The sequence below is a fragment of the Bison bison genome, unplaced genomic scaffold (genome assembly GCF_000754665.1).
Source record: "Bison bison bison isolate TAMUID 2011002044 unplaced genomic scaffold, Bison_UMD1.0 scf7180017864289, whole genome shotgun sequence".
Classification (NCBI taxonomy): domain Eukaryota; kingdom Metazoa; phylum Chordata; class Mammalia; order Artiodactyla; family Bovidae; genus Bison; species Bison bison.
The window spans coordinates 18,184,952-18,205,896 of NW_011494861.1; the positions used below are offsets into that span (position 1 = coordinate 18,184,952).

The 20,945-nt window shown below is 42.5% G+C and overlaps 1 protein-coding gene across 1 annotated transcript in view; it reads left to right on the forward strand.

Moving 5' to 3' along the window:
* Positions 1 to 20,945, forward strand: part of PAPPA2 (pappalysin 2) — a 316,922-nt gene that overhangs the window by 282,258 nt on the left and 13,719 nt on the right. The window lies entirely within an intron of this gene.

The following is a 20,945-nucleotide window of genomic DNA, read 5'->3' on the forward strand; positions in this document are numbered from 1 at the left end:
CCATACATGACCACTGGAAAAACCATAGCCTTGACTAGACGGACCTTTCTTGGCAAAGTAATGTCTCTGCTTGTGAATATGCTATCTAGGTTGGTCATAACTTTCCTTCCAAGGAGTAAGTGTCTTTTAATCTCATGGCTGCAGTCACCATCTGCAGTGATTTTGGAGCCCCCCAAAATAAAGTCTGACACTGTTATAAGAATTAGCAGTGAGCAAATAAAACCTGATTCTATCCATAAATAACTCTATCCCTTTCCTCTTTTTATAAGGCCTTTCTCCACTAAGATTTCTAATGGTTATCGACTGAAAATACACATACAACCTAAAAGTTCAGAGTTATGTTTTATTATGTGGAAATTTTTAGAACTTCAAGCCTTGGAGGCAGATCTCAAATAACCCTGATAGAACTGCTCCGAGGAAGCAAAGGGAGGAACCAGGTTATGTAGAAGCTCTGCAACAAAAGACAGGTAGCTTGAATGTCAGAAGTTTTTAAAAAGTTTTTTTGTTCATTAAAGAGAACCAGATATCCCAAGCCAAGGAACTTAGAGCTTTTCTCTGTATGGGGCGATGCAAGAGTCTGGGCTCACTGAAGTCATTCCTTTGATATGCACCTCAGGGATCTGGAACCAGTGTCCCTGTGTTTTCCCTTAGTCATGTCCGACTCTTTGTGACCCCATGGACTACAGCACGTCGGAGCTTACACAAACTCATGTCCATCAAGTCGGTGATACCATACAGTCATCTCATCCTCTGTCATCTCCATCTCCTTCTCCTTCTCTCTTCAATCTATCCCAACATCAGGGTCTTTTCCAATGAGTCAGTTCTTCACATCAGGTGGCCAAGTATTGAAGTTTCAGGTTCAGCATCAGTCCTTCCAATGGAACATTCAGGACTGATTTTCTTCAGGATTGACTGGTTTGATCTCCTTGCAGTCCAAGGGACTCTCAAGAGTCTTCTCAAACACCACAGTTCAAAAGCATCAATTCTTCAGCGCTCAGCTTTATTTATTGTCCAACTTTCACATCCATACATGACCACTGGAAAAACCACAGCTTTGACTGGACCTTTGTTGGCAAAGTAATGTTTCTGATTTTTAATATGCTGTCTAGCTTTGTCATAGCTTTTCTTTCAAGGAGCAAGCGTCTTTTGAATTCATAGCTACAGTCACCATCTGCAGTGATTTTGGAGCCCAAGAAAATAAAGTCTGTCACTAATTCCATTGTTTCCCCATTTTTTGCCATGAAGTGATTGGAATGGATGTCATGATTTTAGTTTTTTGAATGTTGAGTTTTAAGCCAGCTTTTTCACTCTCCTCTTTCACTATCATCAAGAGGCTCATTAGTTCTTCACTTTCTGCCATAAGGGTAGTGTCACCTGCGTATCTGAGATTATTGATATTTTTCCTGATAATCTTGATTCCAGCTTGTGCTTCATCCAGCCTGGCATTTCACATGATGTACTCTGCATATAAGTTAAATAATCAGGGTGACAATATACAGCCTTGACATACTCCTTTCCCAATTTGGAACCAGTCCATTGCTCCATGTCTGGTTCTAACTGTTGCTTCTTGACCTGCATACAGATTTTTCAGGAGGCAGGTAAGGTGGTCTGGTATTCCCGTCTCTTGAAGAATTTTCCACAGCTTGTTGTGATCCACACAGTCAAAGGCTTTAGTGTAGTCAAAGATGGCAGGTATTCTCCTTTCTGAATTCCCTCAGGGTTCACCACTCACAGTGGGGGGCTGCAATCGCTTGTAACTGTGATTCTGATAACTGGTAATTGATGCTTTTGAACTGTGCTGTTGGAGAACACTCTTGAGAGTTCCTTGGACTGCAAGGAGATCAAACCAGTCAATCCTGAAGGAAATCAGTCCTGAATATTCATTGGTAGTATTGATGCTGAAGCTGAAACTCCAATACTTTGGCCACCTGATGTGAAGAACTGACTCATTGGAAAAGACCCTGATGCTGGGAAAGATTGAAGGCAGGAGAAGGAGATGACAGAGGATGAGATGGTTGGATGGCATCACTGACTCGATGAACATGAATTTGAGCAAGCTCCAGGAGTTGCTGATGCACAGGGAAGCCTGGCATGCTGCAGTCCATGGTATTACAAAGAGTCAGACATGACTGAGCAACTGAACTGAACTGTGACGTTCTTGTTTACTGATATGACAGGAAAGATTCCATTTCTCACTGTGTTCCTAAAATATATTTTAAATGCAGTCTAAGCATGACTCAAATATGTTCACTGAGACTGTTCTTAAAGTTCATGAAATGTTGATTAGTTTACCATTTACCTTCATGGTCATTTGCATATCCTTTATCAAATAGTCATATTGACAAGGTCTTTCAGAAAAGTCATTTCTAATTTATCCTACTAAAATAGATATTCCTTTAAGTGAAATTATTTTATTCAGTTCAGTTCAGTTCAGTCGCTCAGTCATCTCTGACTCTTTGCAACCCCATGAATCACAGCATGCCAGGCCTCCCTGTCCATCACCAACTCCTGGAGTTCACTCAAACTCATGTCCATCGAGTCAGTGATGCCATCCAGCCATCTCATCTTCTCTCATCCCCTTCTCCTCCTGCCCCCAATCCCTCCCAGCATCAGAGTCTTTTCCAATGAGTCAACTCTTCACATGAGGTGGCCAAAGTATTGGAGTTTCAGCTTCAGCATCAGTCCTTCCAGTGAATACCCAGGACTGATCTCCTTCAGGATGGGCTGGTTGGATCTCCTTGCAGTCCAAGGGACTCTCAAGAGTCTTCTCCAACACCAACAGTTCAAAAGCATCAATTCTTCGGCACTCAGATTTCTTCACAGTCCAACTCTCACATCCATACATGACCACTGGAAAAGCCATAGCCTTGACTAGATGGACCTTTGTTGGCAAGGTAATATCTCTGTTTTTCAGTACTTGCTTTTGGTAGCAACTGAATGATAAAAGGTTTTCTTAAGTCTCATACTTAATTTTTTAAAACATACGAAGTACATGTGTGTGTGTATGCTAAGTCACTCCAGTTGTGTCCAGCTCATTGTGACCTATGAACTGTAGCCCGCCAAACTCTTCTCTCCATGGGATTTTTCAGGCAAGAATTCTGAGTGAGTTGCCATGCTCTCTTCTAGGAGATCTTCCAGACCCAGGGATCAAATTTACGTCTCTTATGTCTCCTGCATTGCCAGACAGGTTCTTTACTGCTAGCACCATCTGGGAAGCCCTTATATGAAGTACATATGTATACCTATATACATGTATGTGTATGTGGTTGTGTATGTTTGTAAGTTTGTTGTGATTAACCCTATAATGACATAGTGAACAATAAAAGGGTAGCAGTCCCAATCTGATTGTAATTATTGGCAAATTGGAGCAAATAGTGTGCATAGCAGAAAGGATACACATTTTAGAAAGTGAAAGTGAAAGTCATGTGACCCCATGGACTATATAGTCCATGGAATTCTCCAGCCCAGAATACTGGAGTAGGTAGCCTTTCCCTTCTCCAGGAGATCTCCCCAACCCAGGGATCGAACCCAGGTCTCCTGCATTGCAGGCAGATTCTTTACCAGCTGAGCCACAAGAGAAACCCAAGAATACTGGAATGGGTAGCCTATCCCTTTTCCAGGGGATCTTCCCAACCACTAATGGGTTTAAATCTCAGCTCTGCCCTTATTAGCCATATTTTCATGTAATATTTTTTAATTTCATTTTAATTCTATAAAAATAATACATGTACCTAGTATAAAAAGCCAGTTAGCTCCTCTGGTTTTTTTTGAAAACTGGCAGTGTCTGCCCCTCTCTGGCTAACCTCGCCTCCCAAGGCAGAGATAACTCTTTCATGTCTTTTTTGCTTCTCCTCTTTAATTCTTTAATTTCATCAGGAAATTATGTCTATAAATATCTGTATCTATGCATGCATGCGTGCGTGCTCAGTCACTTCAGTTATGTACAATTTTTTTGTGACTCTATAGACTGTAACTCATCAGGTTTTTCTGTCCATGGGATTTTCCAGGCAAGAATACTAGAGTGGGTTGCCATTTGCTTCTCCAGGGTATCTTCCCTGACCCAGGGATAGAATGCTCATCTCCTGTGTCTCATGCATTTCAGGCGGATTCTTTACCACTGAGTCACCAATGGGAAGCCCATGTATATTTGTGTCTATATATATATCTACATATAGATAGATAGATAGATACGCACACACATATATCTGTTTAATAATGCTTGTACTGCCAATCTTGATTTTTCTTTTCGTTTGTGGCATTATGTACGGACTTCTTAATATAGGAGGTGGGGTTTGAGCTCTCTGACATGCTCTCTTGCTCTCTCTCTTTCTCTCACAGACACACACACAAACACTCACCTATATAGCTGCCTGCAGAGGTACTTGACAATCCTAATTCTTGAGTTTTTCTGGTGTTCTGTGCATTTCAGGCATTTAGGTTTCTGTTTTCTCAGATCTGCTCTGTCAGCTACTACTCCTTCATGAACTTTCCACTTTCTTAAACTTTGTTGGATTCTCCATTGGTTGTCATGGTCTTGCCTGTCCTCTTTGCTCTTGTGATTTCACACCTTCTTTACTCCTTTATTCCCATATTAGGGGACTTCCAGAAGGAGCAGATATAAAAACAAATTCAGTTCATATGTTTTACCAGCACTAAGCCTGAAATGCAGTAGATATGCAGTGATCAATATACCGTCACTCCTCAATATTCCCGTCAACAGGGTTTATGCTGATATAGAGGAAAACAGAGGCACTTGATAGAGACAATGTTTCTTATTTTGGTATTTTTCCCTCTACTGTCTCTTCTAATTTCTTATTTTAACCTAGAGCCAAGAAGAAATGTCTTCAAGGCGCTCAACTCTTGAAAGTGTAGGATTTAGATAAAGAAGCACTCATTCACAGAACATACATTTATTGTCCATGTATAGTCTATGACTCTTGGGATGTTAAAAGAATCAAGATGAAACTCCTGTCTCTGGTAATCCACTCTGACTTGAGGGAGGCACGTTTTCAAAGTTCTTTGGGAATAAAGGAAAGATACTGTATTTACTTACTGAACAGGCAGAGGATGGGCGTGGGACATACGATTTGGGGAAGATTTCAGAGCAAAGTGACACTCTTGTAGGATTTGATGGTTTTATTAGTTGGTGTTAAAGTTGAAAGCCCTGTGGGCAGAGAGGATGGTATGTGTACAAGGAACAGGGATTTGAAACACAGGGAAAGTTTGGAGAACCCTTTGGAGACTACAGATGAGGCTGATGGGGCTCAGGCTAGATGAAGACATGGCTTGAATGTTGCCCTACTCGGACGATCAACTTTATTCCAATGGTATTGAAGAGCATCTCCAGGAAGCTGAGAGATCAGATAAGGTAGAAAAATTGTTGAAGATGAAGCCCTTGCAGAAGAGACAGGTGATAAGTGGAATGGTTAGGAGACAATACTTGCATCTCAAGAGAGAGATGTTGAGAACCCAGACTCAGCCCCACTTGGTAAGGATGGAAAGAAGTCATGACTGAGGGCTTTCCTTTTAAGATATGAAATCGATTCTAAAATCCCAGCCAATGGGGACAAAGAAGATCTATATCTGACTCCCTGGTGCTTGGATGGATAGTGGATGCCATTCACATCTGTAAAAAAAAAAAAAGAAGAAGAAGAAGCAGGCTTGTAGGAGAAGATAATGAGCTTGGCTTTAGATAGAGTGAGTTTAGTAGAGTTGGAAATAAAAAGCCTAGAGTTCAGTCACACAGTCTCAGTTGATGACCTGTTGAGAAATGAGGGAAATATGGGTGATAATTAAAGGTAGGTGAGGGGATAAGATCATGCCAGAAATGTGAATGGGGAGAGGTGGAGAAAAAAGGCATGGGAGGAGGGAAGTAATACAGGGAAGAGCAGAGGAAGTAAAGCTAGTCAAGGGAATAGAGAATGATTAGAAAAGTAGAAAGAAATACAGGAGAGAATGGTTGTATTAAGAGGAAAACCATGGAAGAGGAGAGAATGGTTGTATTAAGAGGAAAACCATGGAAGAGGAGAAAGATGGCAAATGGTGTGAAATGCTAAAGAGCGGACAGATGAATTGAGTATTGACAAGAGACAATTAGGCTTATGATTTCAACATTTGCTGTAATCCCAGACACAGTGGTAACCGTGGAACCGGAGAGAGGGAAGTAGGTTGAGAAATAGATAAGAACATGGATGCAGCAAATAAAAATATTGTTTCCAAAAGTTGGCCAGTACAAGGAGTGAGATGAACAATAACTTAAGTGGAAGACAGTGTTTATGGAAAGACTTTTGATATGAATGAAACTTTAATATATTATCTGTGAATAATAAACTGATTAAAAGTCTGGACACCCAAGGTAAAGAGGAGATAGAAGGGATTACAAACACTGTTGGCTCTGAGTCAGATGGGAAGGAAGGCACAATGACTGAAGACAAAGTTTGTAGTGCTGACTTAAAAAACATTCACAGCCTAAAAGTTGAGAGTTATGTTTTATTCTGCGGGGACTTTTAGAACTTCAAGCCCAAGAGACAGCATCTCAAGTAACCTTGAGAGTACTGCTCCGAGACTGGGGGAGGAGCCCGGTTATATAGAAAATTTGAAAATAATAATAATAATAAAGGGTAGGTAGTCTGAACATCAAAAGATTATTGTTAATTAAAGAAAACCAGATAACCCCAGACAAGGAATTTAACGCTTTTCTATGTATTGGAAGATGCAAGAGTCTGGGCTCATTGAAGTCATTCCTTTGATAGACACCTCAGCTATTTGGGGCCAATATTCTGTGTTTTTACCACATCCTAAGTTCCTTGGGTGGAGAAGGCAATGGCAACCCACTCCAGTACTCTTGCCTGGAAAATCCCATGGGTGGAGGAGCCTGGTAGGCTGCGGTCCATGGGGTCCTGAAGAGTCAGACACGACTAAGCAACTTCACTTTCATGCATTGGAGAAGGAAATGGTGACCCACTCCAGTATTCTTCCCTGGAGAATCCCAGGGATGGGGGAGCCTGGTGGGCTGCCATCTATGGGATCATAGAGAGTCACATATGACAGAAGCGACTTAGCAGCAGCAGCGGCAAGTTCCTTGGGACTCACCACCCTAGGAAGTGGCTGTAGTCTAATGGCTGCTAGATGGCAGGTATTCTTCCCTTTCCTGAGTTCTTCACTGGCTCACATTGGTAGGCTGCAATAGACTCTGACACCCTTGTTTATTGATATGGAAGTAAATATGTAAATGTGGTAGTATTTTTCCATTTCTTAGTAGAGTAGCAAACAGAATTTAAGAATTCAAGGAGTTCATATGCAAGTTTATCATTTCTCTGTGCAGACTTTCCCATCTTAGTTGATGGCAACTTTATCCTTCCTGTGGCTCAGGACAAAGTCCTGGGTGTCATCTTAATCCCCCTCTCTCATTCTCCACATCCAATTCATCAGTTCAGTCCACTAGTTCTGCCTTGAAAATCCATCCACAGTTCAATCGCTTTTCACCATCTCATCTGCTGCCACCCTGGTTTGAGCTATCATCCTCTACTACCTGGATTCCCGCAACAGCCTCCAGACTGGTCTCACTCCTACCCCTGTTTTAGCACTTTTTATTCTCAACACAGCAGCCAAAGGGGCCTCTTCTGCCAAAACCCTCCCAGGATTCCTCAGTTCATTCAGGGTAAAATACAGAGGCCTTGCTATGGTGTACACAGCCCTCCAAATTTCCCTTCTCTGATCATTTGACTGTAAATGACAACTGTCCTCTCATTCTCTGCCCATCCCTCAACCTAGAGCACTCCCTTGCTGTGCTGTGCTTAGTCGCTCAGTCATGTCCGATCCTGCAGCCCCATGGACTGTAGCCCTCCAGGATCCTCTGTCTGTGGAGATTCACCAGGCAAGAATACTGGAGTGGGTTGCCATGCCCTTCTCCAGGGGTTTTTCCCAACCCAGGGATCAAACCCAGGTCTCCTGCTTTGCAGGCAGATTTCTTACCTTCTGAGCCACCAGGGAAGCCAATAAATTCTGGAGTGAGTAGCCTTTTCCTTCTCCAGGGGATCTTCCTGACCCAGGAATTGAATTGGGGTCTCCTGCATTGCAGACAGATTCTTTATCAGCTGAGCTACCAGGGAAGCCCCAGAACACTCCCTTGTGAAACCACTCAGTTGTGTTCGACTCTTTGTAACTCCATGGACTGTAGCCTGAGACGCTCCTTTGTCCATGGGATTTTCCAGGCAAGTATACTGGAGTGGGTTGCCATTTCCTTCTCCACAGGATCTTCCTGACCCAGGAATAGAACTCAGGTCTCCCGTACTGCAGGCAGATCTTTACCATCTGAGCCATTAGGGAAGCCCAGGGAGCACTCCCTCACTTTGCCCTATTTTTTAAAAATAAGGCTGTTAAAAAAAAATAATAATAAATAAATAAAAATAAAAATAAGGCTGTTACTTTCTAATTCCCTAAATAATTATTTGTTATGTTGTTCATTCACTAAGTCATGTCTGACTCTTTTCGACCCCATGGACTGTAGCACGCCAGGCTTCCCTGCCCTTCACTATCTCTCGGAGTTTCCTCAAACTTATGTCCATTGAGTCAGTGATACCATCTGACCATCTTGTTCTCTGTCATCCCCTTCTCCTGCCTTCACTCTTTCTCAGCGTCAGGGTCTTTTCCAATAAGTCAGCTCTATGCATCAGGTGGCCAAAGTATTGGTGCTTCAGCATCAGTCCTTCCAATGAATATTCAGGGTTTATTTCCTTTAGAGTTGATTGGTTTGATTTCCTTGCTGTCCGAGGGACTCTCAAGAGTTTTCTCAAGCACCACAGTTTGAAAACCTCAATTCTTCAGCACTCAGCCTTCTTTATTTGTTACACTTAATGTCAATATTCCTCACTGGGATATAAGCTCTACAGGGAAGGGTTTTCTGTTTATTTGATTCACTGATAAACCTCAAGTGCTTAGTACAGGGGTGCAGTGATTGGCACAGGGTAAATGTTCAATAAATATGTCTTGAGTGGATGAATGAGGTAGCAATTAAGGGCAGCCACAGATTGGGAAGAAGATGGCAGTAGGGTAAAGATCTGGAGAAGAAACTTGATTACTATGGGGAAAAGGAAAATTTTGCTAACTTGTGAAGAATAAAAAGGTTGCCAAGAGACCCTGAGTTTTATGACTCCTTTAAGACTCTTTTTTACTGGATACTCTTTTTTTATTGAGAGAAGCCTGTAGTTAGCATGGCCCTGTCTTGGGACTTGGGGGGTGAGTGATGACATTTAGATTCCCTTCAACTCTTTGAAGGCTATTTGTGCAATGGGTAGAGAAAGCTTGGTTCCATGGATTGCTTCTCTTCTTAGCTATGTGATCTCAAACAAAGTCATTTCCCTCCTATGGGAAAATAACATCTCCCTTGGTTGACTTTGAATTTTGTTTATGGCTCTCTGATGTTTACGAAAGCATTGACAGACACTCGGGTGCTACACACGTGTATAGGATTATCATCATTGTTATCATCCCTGTGTGAGAAGTCACCTGAAGCAAGACCAGGTTGAAGCATGCCAACAGGGATGGGTGACATGTGCTACATGCTGCGCACTGGAGGTCCTGGCTGAGGAAGCCAAACGTTCTCCATGAGGTGAACGCAGAAAGCTTCAGCAGGAATCCAGTAGAAGCAGAACCTCCACTTTCCTCCTTTCAACTCAGTCTGATTTTTTTTTTTTCCAGGCCTGCAGCTTTGAGCTAAGTTTTTGTGTCTCTTTCCGTCTACCTTTCCAGGTGTAGGCACCCCACTTGGGCACCATAACCTTATTTAAAGGGCTAAAAACATTTCAGATCTGAGTCTTGCTGGCAGCATACCAGCTCCAGCCTATCAGCTGGGGGTAAATTTCCTTAGACACTTGCCTTGAGAGGGTGCTCATTATCCATAGAGGATATAAGGCCTCCACCTTATTTTACCTCTATTTCATTGCACAGAGTAACAAGAATAAGAGAGAAAACAAGCCTTTGAATGTCAAACAAGAATGAAGCAAAACAACAACAGAAAAAAACCACGCCAAACCATGCACTAATTTGAAAACAGACTCATTGCCTCTTTCCTGTCTGACACCTCTAGCCCAGCGACCCTAAGTAAGCCTTTTTTCCCCAGTGGGTTCTCCATAGCCTCTTCAGCCTTATACATTGTTTTCCTTCCTATTTGAGATCAGTAATGAGGACTTGGCAGGAATAAGATTCAAATGGGTCAGGAGGCCCTTGTGGCTTTTCTCGGGCTTGTTTTCCACAGCCCATTCTAGCCTGCAACATACTTCGCAAGAATAAGTTGGCTGCCGATCTAGCTCACGGTGAGAGGCCGCCACGGAGGGTAGCATTTCAGACTAGTGAGCCTGGAGCCACGAGCAGGCTTCCTGAAGCCCAGAGCCTGGGTGTTTCCTTACACGTGCACACGCACATACACGTGTACACTCAGCAGCACACACGGGGGTCCTTATCTAGACCAGATGCTGCTGCCCACTGTGCCAGCCATGTGTCGTGCATGGCATTTTCTTCTGTTAAGCTCCTGGCAACTGTTTTTCCTTTCTTCTTTCCTCCCTCCACCTCCCACCCCTTACATCCACCGCATGTCCAGATTGTCTCCTGATTCATACTGGGCCAGCCTCATATTTTTGTTGTTGTTATTGCAAACATTAGATGCTTCCAAAGCTGGAAAAAAATAAAAAGGAAAGAAAAGAGAAAAAAGAAAGAAACCACAACAACCCCCAAAGAAAACATGTTCTAACCAGGAATGTACAATACTTCATGCATGGGAAGCATCTTCCCACCTCTCCAAGCTTAGCTACAGAATCTAGGGCTCCAAATTCCAACACATGAAAAAACAAATTCATCTAGCTCTTTTTTTTTTTTAATATGAGCTTCATACCATTTCTCAATCTAAAAGCTTGCTGCTCCCCCCAATGGCTAGGATTTGCACAAGTTGCATAGCCTCTTCTCCCAACTTACACCATGGTCACTAAACTATGATCGCTCTTTCAGTTTCCTTTATTCATTTCTTCACTTAAAATAGTATTTTCTGAGTGCCAAGTATGTGTCAAGATTACAAAAATGAATAAGGAATTTCCAACACAGCATACAACAGAGGTAAAAAGATCAAATTGCTACTCAATGAGTAATAATACAAAGATATGAGCAAAGTCACATAGGGGCACAGAGAATAAAGCAAATAACTTGCCTCAATTACGTTAAGAAGATCTTACAGAGGGGTAACCATCTGAGGTGAATTTTGAAGGAAAAATAGAAACATATGGAAAGGCAAAAATGTGAAAGGAAATTGTATGATGCCGTGATCCAGTTTTTTATACCATGTGTATGTGTGTGTGTTAGTCACTCAGTCACGTCCGACTCTTTGTGACCCCATGGACCCTGTAACCCACCAGGCTCCACTGTCCATGGGATTCTCCAGGCAAAAATACTGGAGTGGGTAGCCATTCCTTTCTCCAGGGGATCACCTTCCTGGCCCAGGGATCGAACCTGGGTCTCCTGTATGGCAGGCAGATTCTTTACCATCTGAACCACCAGGGAAGCCCCTTTTGCATAACAAATCATCCTCAAATATCAATGTCCTGTATCAAGAACATTTATTTCTCACTCATTCATCTGCTGGTTGGCTAAAGTGGTTCTGCCTTAGGTTTGGGGTTGGATTACTCCACCTAACTCTCACTCAAGGACCCAGGCTTCAAAGTTTCAGGGTCAGTAGATACCCAGTATATGTTCTTCACATGGTGGGTTGCATGAGTAGGAAAAAACCAGAAAAGGCATACCAAGACATTCAAAACCTCTTGTCAAATGTAGCACTTGTTATATATATTCATGTTCCATTGGCCAAGGCAAATCATATGGCTCCATTTAAAATTTGTAGGAGGGGAAATTATACTCTACTGATAGTGAATTCCTGGCAAAGGAAGAGAGATCCGAAGGCGCTATGGGCATGTAACAATATCTTCCAGTCAGTCTCTTTGGTCACAGACATTTGTTATATTCAAATTTATTTCACCCTACCCCAAGATACTCTAAATGTCTTATCGAGTCTAGTATCAGGCTTAAAAATCTCAAATAACATGATTTACATCAGGTACAAGATAGCTTCTCTTAATCTCGAGTCCGATGTGATAAAATCACAGATTCTCTTCCTTCCTCGGACTTGATGGCAAAGTAGAGTAGAAACAAGAAAACCGCAGTAACTGTCCCCTTTCAAGGAGAAAAAGGAAAAATCACATAACACAAAAATTCTGAAATCCCTCCAAGAAAAGTGGCAAAAATTATACTCTATGAATAGAGAGTGCTGCTTGTTCAATGCCTATTGATTACCCCCTAGGTAAAACTCCCAGGTTCATTTTGATTCATGGCTCTTGGTTTGGCTTTCTTGGACATCCTTCCTTTTCTATTATCCTCTTGGGTCACAAGAAGAGAGCACTAGGGAACATCCTCCTATTGGAAACTAAGTCGTTTTCTCAGACTTCTTTCTTCTGGTATAGAATATGGGGAATCCAAAAATCTATCAAAATTCTCTAGCAGCAGATCTCTTTTGACACAAGCTGATGTTACTTTTGGAAATTGAATTCTCACAGACTTTTTTGGCTTTGCATATATTTAATTTCAGTCAAATCCATATTATAAGAGCTAGCCTCACAGTCTTTTCAAGATGTACCTCTTCATATCGATTTGATTATAGATATTCTGAGCTTATGAGGCTTGTCTTGTTTGATAAAGTCTTTAGTCTCTTTTCTAGAAGTCGCTTTGTTCAGCTACAAGGATCTTCTAGGTACCACTGAAATCCAACTAAAAGTGTGAACAAATGATGAAATAGTCCTTGATTTGGTCTTTGCCTGAGATTAGTCCTTAACTTCACTCTTAGAAGGCATTTCTAATACAAAGTATTACTCAGTTTCATCTTTTGCTCGTTGGAAATGAGAAATAAGTTTGTTTTTCACAACAAATCCTGGAATTTTTAGTACTTTATGTTACCTGTCAAGTCTGCTGGCAAAGCAGCAACATTTTCTGAGCTCATCTCTTCTTGCAGCACCTTATCAAATGAAGGTAGCCAACACTAACTAACTCTGGTAATACTCTTCTTTAAATCCTCCTTTCCCAAAGCCAATAGGCTATTAAATAAATTTTCTGATATACGAGTTATAACAGTTAACTTTTCTCACAACTACAGGAAACATTTAATATTTTTTTCCCCGCTACATGGGTGAAGTAACTGATTTTTCCAGCTTCTTAAAACAGCTCCTTTGCTTCCTGACTCACCATTCTGGAACCAGGGCCACACATTTTAGATTTTGTGATGGCAGCACCCCACTTCTAATACCAATCTCTATAGTATTTAAATGTTGCCACAGTCATAGCCTATAACAGACAACCCCCAAATCCCAGTGGCATATCACAGAAAATATTATTCGTCTGCTCTGTGAAGCTGATCTTGGGGAACATGAAGGAATGTGGAATGATTGGGGGTTAAAGAGCTCAGTTAGGGCTAGATCACTCAAGTTTTTGTGTGCTGAGCTAATGAGTTTAGATTTTATCCTGGAGCCAGTGTCGAGGTTTATAAATAGAATATGAATTAATTGGGATAGGCTGTGGTCCCCAATGAACCTAGAAATCTCAAGTGACTGAACGTGACAAAGGATTTGTTTCTTACTCCCATGAAGTCTGGTGTAACTCTCTGGAGCACGCATTTATTTCTTCCATCTCACACCTCTGTCTTCTCAAAATGTGGTCTCCATGATTTCTTCCAAAAGGGCAGAGAAGAAATATAGAGAGAGGCCAATAACTCTTGAGTCCTTTGGGTGAAAAGTAGTGCATTAAGTCTGCTTGCCTTCCCATTTGCCAGAACATGGTCTCGTGGCCTCAACTGAGTTCGGGGAAACACACAGATATTAGGTGAGCATTAAACATCTCAGTCACAGAACAAAGATGATAAGATTTCTATTTAAGGAAGAAAATCATGGTGGCAAATTTGAACCACAGAAGTCAGAACCTTATCCTCTCTCACCTAAAATAATGCAACAGCCACCTCACTGAACTGGGGAAGCAGAAAGAGAAGAGTGTAAAGAGGCTGCATACAAAATTATTTCTTCAGTAGAAGGGTGTGATGGGTTATGAGAGAGAGATTGAAGATGAAATAACTGAATGGTAGGATGGGAGGTGTATGATGATACTATGAGCTTGCCTCTCACACTAGTAATATCTCAGTTTGATCTGGAATAAGCTGAGCCAATAGTTTATCAACACATGGTGCTTAAACATCTACTTTGGGAAACAAAGAAAAGAGCTGGTTCCTGTCTACACGGCTAGTGGTGGTGATTTAGTTGCTAAGTGGTGTCCGACTCCTGTGACCCCATGGACTGTAGCCTACCAGGCTTCTCTGTCCAAGGGATTCTCCAGGCAAGAATACTGGAGTAGGTTGTCATTTCCTTCTCCAGGGGATCTTCCCGACCCAGGAATCAAACCCGGGTCTCCTGCATTGCAGGCAGATTCTTTAATGATTGAGCTATGTAGCTAGAGGTGTGTACTATTTGTATTGGTTACTATTTTGAATGTTCAGTTAGATCAATTGGACCAGCTTCTAGTGGACAGAAATCATGTTTTAGTCTTCTGTGTTTATATACACCCCCTACAATGTAGGATAATATTGAACATTCCATAAATAGTCAATGTTGTTGTTTAGTCATTAAGTCATATCCGACTCTTTGCAACCCCCATGGACGGTAGCCTGCCAGGCTCCTCTGTTCATGGGATTTCCCAGGCAAGAATACTTTAGTGGGTTGCCATTTCCTTATCCAGAGGCTCTTACTGACCAGAGATTGAACACACCTCTCCTGCATTGGATAAATAGTCAATATATATTCACATTTGTCTAAGTAATACTCATTTTATTACCTTTCTTTGGGGCTGCTCCTGGCATAGAATACTTGATAAATTCCTTATGCATTGAAAATTGAATATTGGAGTTCAGAAGTAGAATGAGTCCTTTATTTTTTAATTAGAGAAACCAAGTAGTAAATTGAATATGCATTATCCAGATGTGAAAGATTCTGAACAAAAGGAGATGAAATCAACTCCCCACTGTCCTCTCCCTTGTGTGCTAGTTGGGAAATTTAAAATGCTTAATTTTCACCTCTATTGCTCATTCCCTAAGTGACCTTGAGGCATGGCCCTTTGTTTCATTTTCCCCATCAGTGGAATATGGATAATCATATTAATCTGCCTCACCAGGCGATGTGAGGACTAATTAAAAATGAGATTAGATTCAATTGAAGTCTTTCTAATGTGGGAAATATTAAACTTGGTGGTGCATGTCTGCAGTGCTGTTAGGTCTCTGGGAATGGTCTCTGGCCTTGGAACCACTTAAGACCCTGAGGACACTAGAGCTGAGTTGGAGTGGCTACCGTTGCCCAAGTTGTTGGCTTCGCTCACCTGTCCTGGTTTCAGGCCCTGCGTGCCTAACTCATGGGTCAAACCCATGCAAAACTGCCTTGTTACTGCATAGCAGAAACCAACGGTCTTTTTAACTTCTTTAGGTTCCCTCTGAGAGCTGCTTCCTGCCTGTTTGTCCTCTTCTTACCTCTTTTTCATGCTCCTTTTTCAGACAAAAATCTCTAGGAATTCTTTAGGTTGACAAATCAGTAAAGGGGAAAAAAAAAAGCTAAAGTAATAAATTCACTAAATAAATCTTGAGTGTTTGTCTGCTTGGTCTTCTGTTTACAATATGCATTGGCTAGCTGGCTTAAACAATAGACACTTATTTCTCACAGTTCTGGAGGCCAGGAAATCCCAAATCAAGGTGCTGGCTGATCCAATTTCCTAGAGAGGGCTCTCCTCCTGGTGTGCAGATGGTCACCTTCTCACTGTGTCTTCAGCTGGCAGAGAGGGATAGAAAGTTCTGGTGTCTCTTCTAGTAAGGGTAATAATTCCATTATGAGAGCCCTCTGTGCTATGTGCTAAAACTCTTCAGTCATACCCAACTCTGCAACCCTATGGGCTGTAGCCCATCAGGTTCCTCTGTACATGGGATTCTCCAGGCCAGAATACTGGAGTGGGTAGCCATTCCTTTCTCCAGGGGATCCTCCTGGCCCAGGGATTGAATCTGGGTCTCCTACATTGCTGACAGATTCATTACCATCTGAGCCACCAGGGAAGCTATCCAACAGAACCTAAGAGAGATGACTTGTATTTCAGATAGCTTTGCTTAATTTGCCTGCCTTAAGGCTGTGTTGCAGTGGTAAAGAATCTGCCTTCCAATGAAGGAGACACAGGAGATGCGGGTTTGATCCCTGGGTTGGGAAGATCCCCTGGAGAAAGAAATGGCAACCCACCCAGTATTCTTGCCTGGAGAATCCCTTAGACAGAGGAGCCTGGTGAGCTACAGTCCATGGGGTCACAAAGAGTTGGACATGATGGGCAACTGAGCACAGAGCGAAAGCTGTGTTATGTATGTAGAGTCATTCTGTCCCTATAGTTGGGCAAGTTTAATGGTAAGATCCCTGGTATTACTGGTCATAGTTGCAAGAGAAGAATACTGGTAGCCGCCTCTGAAGAACTACTTTCCACTTTCACCAATAGGGAAGCATGGATACCCAGAGTATGCAGGCTTGCTGCACTCAGGAGACAGAAAAATAACTCCTGCTTCCATGGTATAATTAATAACATTATTGGATATTTATTGAATGCCAGGTGCATTCTATGAGAAATTATTACCATTCGTATCCTTCTTGTTTTCGTGATGAGGAAACTAGGGGGCTAAGGATTCAATTACATTTCCAAATCCCCACAGCTAGAGCAGTGTGAGGCTGTAAATGAACCCAGGCAGCCCATTCCATCCCATCCCTGCCCTGTTCTTAAACTGGTAGGAAGATTAAGAACAAATAAACAAATAGAGAACACACGAACTAGCAATGCAGCATTTGTAGGGAACTCGGGTGAGAGATGAACGTGGGGTGCTGGTCACCTGTTAGGATCTCTCCCTGGGCTTTGCAGGCTTGCCCCCAGAAGAGGAGGCCTGCTTAGCAAGGATCAGAGACCAGCAAAGTGAGCCTGGAGAACATGTTGTGAAACAGATGCAGCTGATCAGCGGATGAGTGAATAAGATACACAGACAAGCATCCCGTAGATAAAGGGAATGTAAACAAGACACTTGCACAGAGAATAGGTTCCATATGGGTGAAAGTGAGACTGGATGGATGGACCAATTAACGGAGAACAGAACAGCCAGGCTGACAACCCAGGATGGCGTGACAGGTTGAGGATGGGAACCACAGTAACCAGCCACACAAACTGAGCTCCTTGCAGACACAGGAACTAAAAATTAGATCGGGGCTAAAAGAAATGACTCTTGGCAAGAAAGTATTCCAGAATAAACATGCCACCTCCCTCCTGCCATTCCTCAACTTAGCTGGACCTGAATATTACTTGGGGTGATAAAATAGTCACGGCCAAGTTGTGGGGAAAACCTAGCAGAAGTTGGGCAGGAGAGACCCTCTGGGCCTTTGTTTAAATGGACAAAGAAGATGTGTAGAGCTTCTCACTGTGAGATAGTATAGAGTTTGCTGATAGGTTTTGTTTTGACTCAGTCCTTAGATTTAGTGAGGAGTCTTTCTAGCTGTTTTCTCAATGAGCTAATTTTTTGAGAAAAGCTTATCATGATTTGAGTAAATTGTCACAGACAGACCTTCATTACCATGGTCTTCTAACCAAATGTGGCCACTTGCCGAGTCCTGACAATTTTCCTTCATAAGACCCCTCCCTTCTTTTTTCCTGTTGCATATTATGACCAGACAATTCTGTTCTTCTCAGTTCCTATCTGCTTGAGATCAACTTCTACCTACTGTGGAGCCCTCCAGTTCTCTCCTAAACATTCCCCGCACTGTCCCCAGATCCAATGTTTGAAAGACAACTTTTACCATATTCTTCTTCTACACACACACACACACACACACACACACACACACTCTCTCTCTCTCTCCCAGATTTCATTGCTCCCTACTTTTTTCAGGGATAAGGACTAGATTCCTCTAGATGGAGATTTTGACCTAGTTCCAAACTTAGGCCATTAATAATCCAGGCAGAAAACCACAGATATATCTTTTCTTTTTCCATTTGAAATCTTGGCGTATATTTGCCCTCCTGCTGGGATTTTTCTCCCGGTTCCTCTGCCCAAATCCTCCACCCTCAAAGATTAAGTCTAATCCCATTTACTCCATTAAGCCTTTCTGAAATGCCCCAGACCCTTTCCTATTCTGAACTTCTATAGGTCTTATTGTTGCCATTAATTCCTTTGGCAATTAATCCTGCATTGGCTTGTGATTTTTTTTCCCCTGTTGTCTCAGATTCTGCCCTATTCAATGCTGATGCCGCCAAAACTTCTTTAAGGCAGATACTTAGTCATAGCTTGTATTTAGGAGACACACTAAGTATCTATCAAATAGACATTCCAGAATTCCATCAAATAGCTCCATGCCTGGCTCATCGTATATTTTGAAGATGATAACACTTCTCAGGAACCTCTGTGACACTGACTTTCCATCCAGAAAGTGGCTACTTCACGCCCATAATTATGGTAGAGATTGAACCAGGTATGCGGTTCTGAAAAGTGAAGTGAGGGGTATCATTATTTTATGGTGAATGATGTTGGAGGCAGAGTAAGCCTCCCAAGATGTTTATAGCACAGACCTGGGTGTCAGATGGTAGCTCGGCATCTTTTCTAGAGACAGATTTCTTAACAGCTCTGATCCCTGGTTTTTCTCATGTATAAAATGGGTTGTTGTGAGGGTTCAATACAATCATGAGTACAAACCTTATAGCACAGCTCCTGATACACAGAAAATGTCAAATATAAAATAAAAATAGTATCTTATTTCTATGTGTCGATTTCTAGTTGTAAAAATATTTTTACCTTTAAGAGTCACTGTTTCTGCCTGGGGCTTCCAGAGAAATTGAATGTGTGTGTGTGAGTGTGTGTGTGTATAAAATGTAGGGTGTATTTTTAAATTCATTTGTTTTTAAATTTGAGAGTAATTGCTTGACAACACTGTGTTGGTTTCTGCCATACATCAACACGAACCAGTCAGAGGTGTACATATGTCCCCTCCCTCTTGAAACCCCCTCCCACCTCCCCATCCCAACACTCTAAGTTGTGACAGAGCACCAGGTTTGAGCTCGCTTGTCATATAGCAAATTCCCACTAGCTATGTGTTTTACATATCGTAATGTATATCGTTCCATGCTACTCTCTCAATTCCTCCCACCCTCCCCTTCCCTCACGGTGTCCATAAATCTCTGTGTCTGCACATTCACTGCTGCCCTGAAAATAGGTTCATCGGTACCATTTTTCTAGATTTCATATATATGTGTCAGTGTGCGATATTTATTTTTCTTTCTGACTTACTTCACTCTGTATAATAGGCTCTAGGTTCATCCACCTCATTAAAACTAAGTCAAATGTATTCCTTTATGGCTGAGTAATATTCCATTGTACATATGTATCACAGCTGCTTTATCCACTCGTCTGTTAGTGGACACCTAGGTTGCTTCCATGTCCTAGCTATTGTAAATAGTGCTACAGTGAACACTGGGGTACATGTGTCTTCAATTATGGTTTTCTCGGGCTTGTAACGCATATTTTAAGGTTATATATCTGTCTTCTAATCATTATATATTAGGGATTGTTATTTACACATTTATCTTATATAAGAATGATATATGTTATTTATGCATTATATTTTTGTGTATATATGTGCATACTCAGTCACTCCATCGTGTCCAACTCTTTGTGACCCCGTGGACTACAGCCCACCAGGCTCCTCTGTCCATGGGATTTCCCAGGCAAGAATACTGGAGTGGGTTACCATTTCCCTCTCCAGGGGATCTTCCCAACCCAGGGATTGAACCCTCATCTCCTGCATTGGCAGGTGGATTCTTTACCACTGAACCATCTGGAAAGCCCTATGTATATATGTGTATACATATATATACACACATATTGCACATATATGAAAGAAGGAGCTAATAAGAGAGAAAACAAGCGCTATGGGTTATATCCCAAGAAGACTTACGCAAACTCAAAGCAATGTAGGTTTAGATTTATCCCAAAGTGAAACATCCTTGTGAAGAGCTGGTTATGGTACCAGAATGGCAAAAGCCTTTGTCAACTACTTTAATTTCCTTCCACAGCTCTTCCCACCCTAGGAGTTTCTGCTTTCTCCTTGAAGTTTCTCTCAGTGTGCTTGATTACTGAGGAAGAGGTGAGAGAGAGAGAGAGGAAGGGAGAGGGGGAGAGAGAGAAGTAGAGGGAGGGAGGAGGGAAAGAAAGAGAGAATGGGAAGGGGGGGAAAAAGACGCTCAGCAAACAACAGGAGGGCCAAGAAAAATATTTAATCCAAACAATGAATATTGTCATTTCCTCCCACAGTCTGCATTCCCAGTCATCTTCCACAGGCAGGCTTAGGGAGCCAAGAAATGCCGAGCTGCCTGGCAGGAGAGTGCGTGTGGCGGGGGCGCCTGGGGGCGAGCACGCGTGTCGGGGGCTGCGGTGGAACATTCCCGTCGTCGGCTCGGGCTGCTTCAACCTCCCATGAACTGCAGGCTGGCTGAAAAACCAGGAGACGAGGACAGGGGGAGGTGAAGGCTGGAAGTCGGAGCAGGAACCCCACCATCAGCCCCAGGCCTTCTTCCAGGTTTCACGTGTTCTGTCCCTGTCTCTGGCGGCAGGTCCTCCACCTCTGACTTCTGCCTGTTTCCTCTGGCTTTCACCTCCTTGTCCTCCAAGAGCGTGAACAGAGCCTATAGGGCTCCATGTCTTGATCATGTGGGCTGGGGTACTGGCACCGCAGATGGCAGATGCCCAGGGAGGAAGCGGGGATGAAGGACCACCTACAGAGGTGCCTGGAAGCCAGGCGGAAGGTCCCACCTGCTGGGCAAGG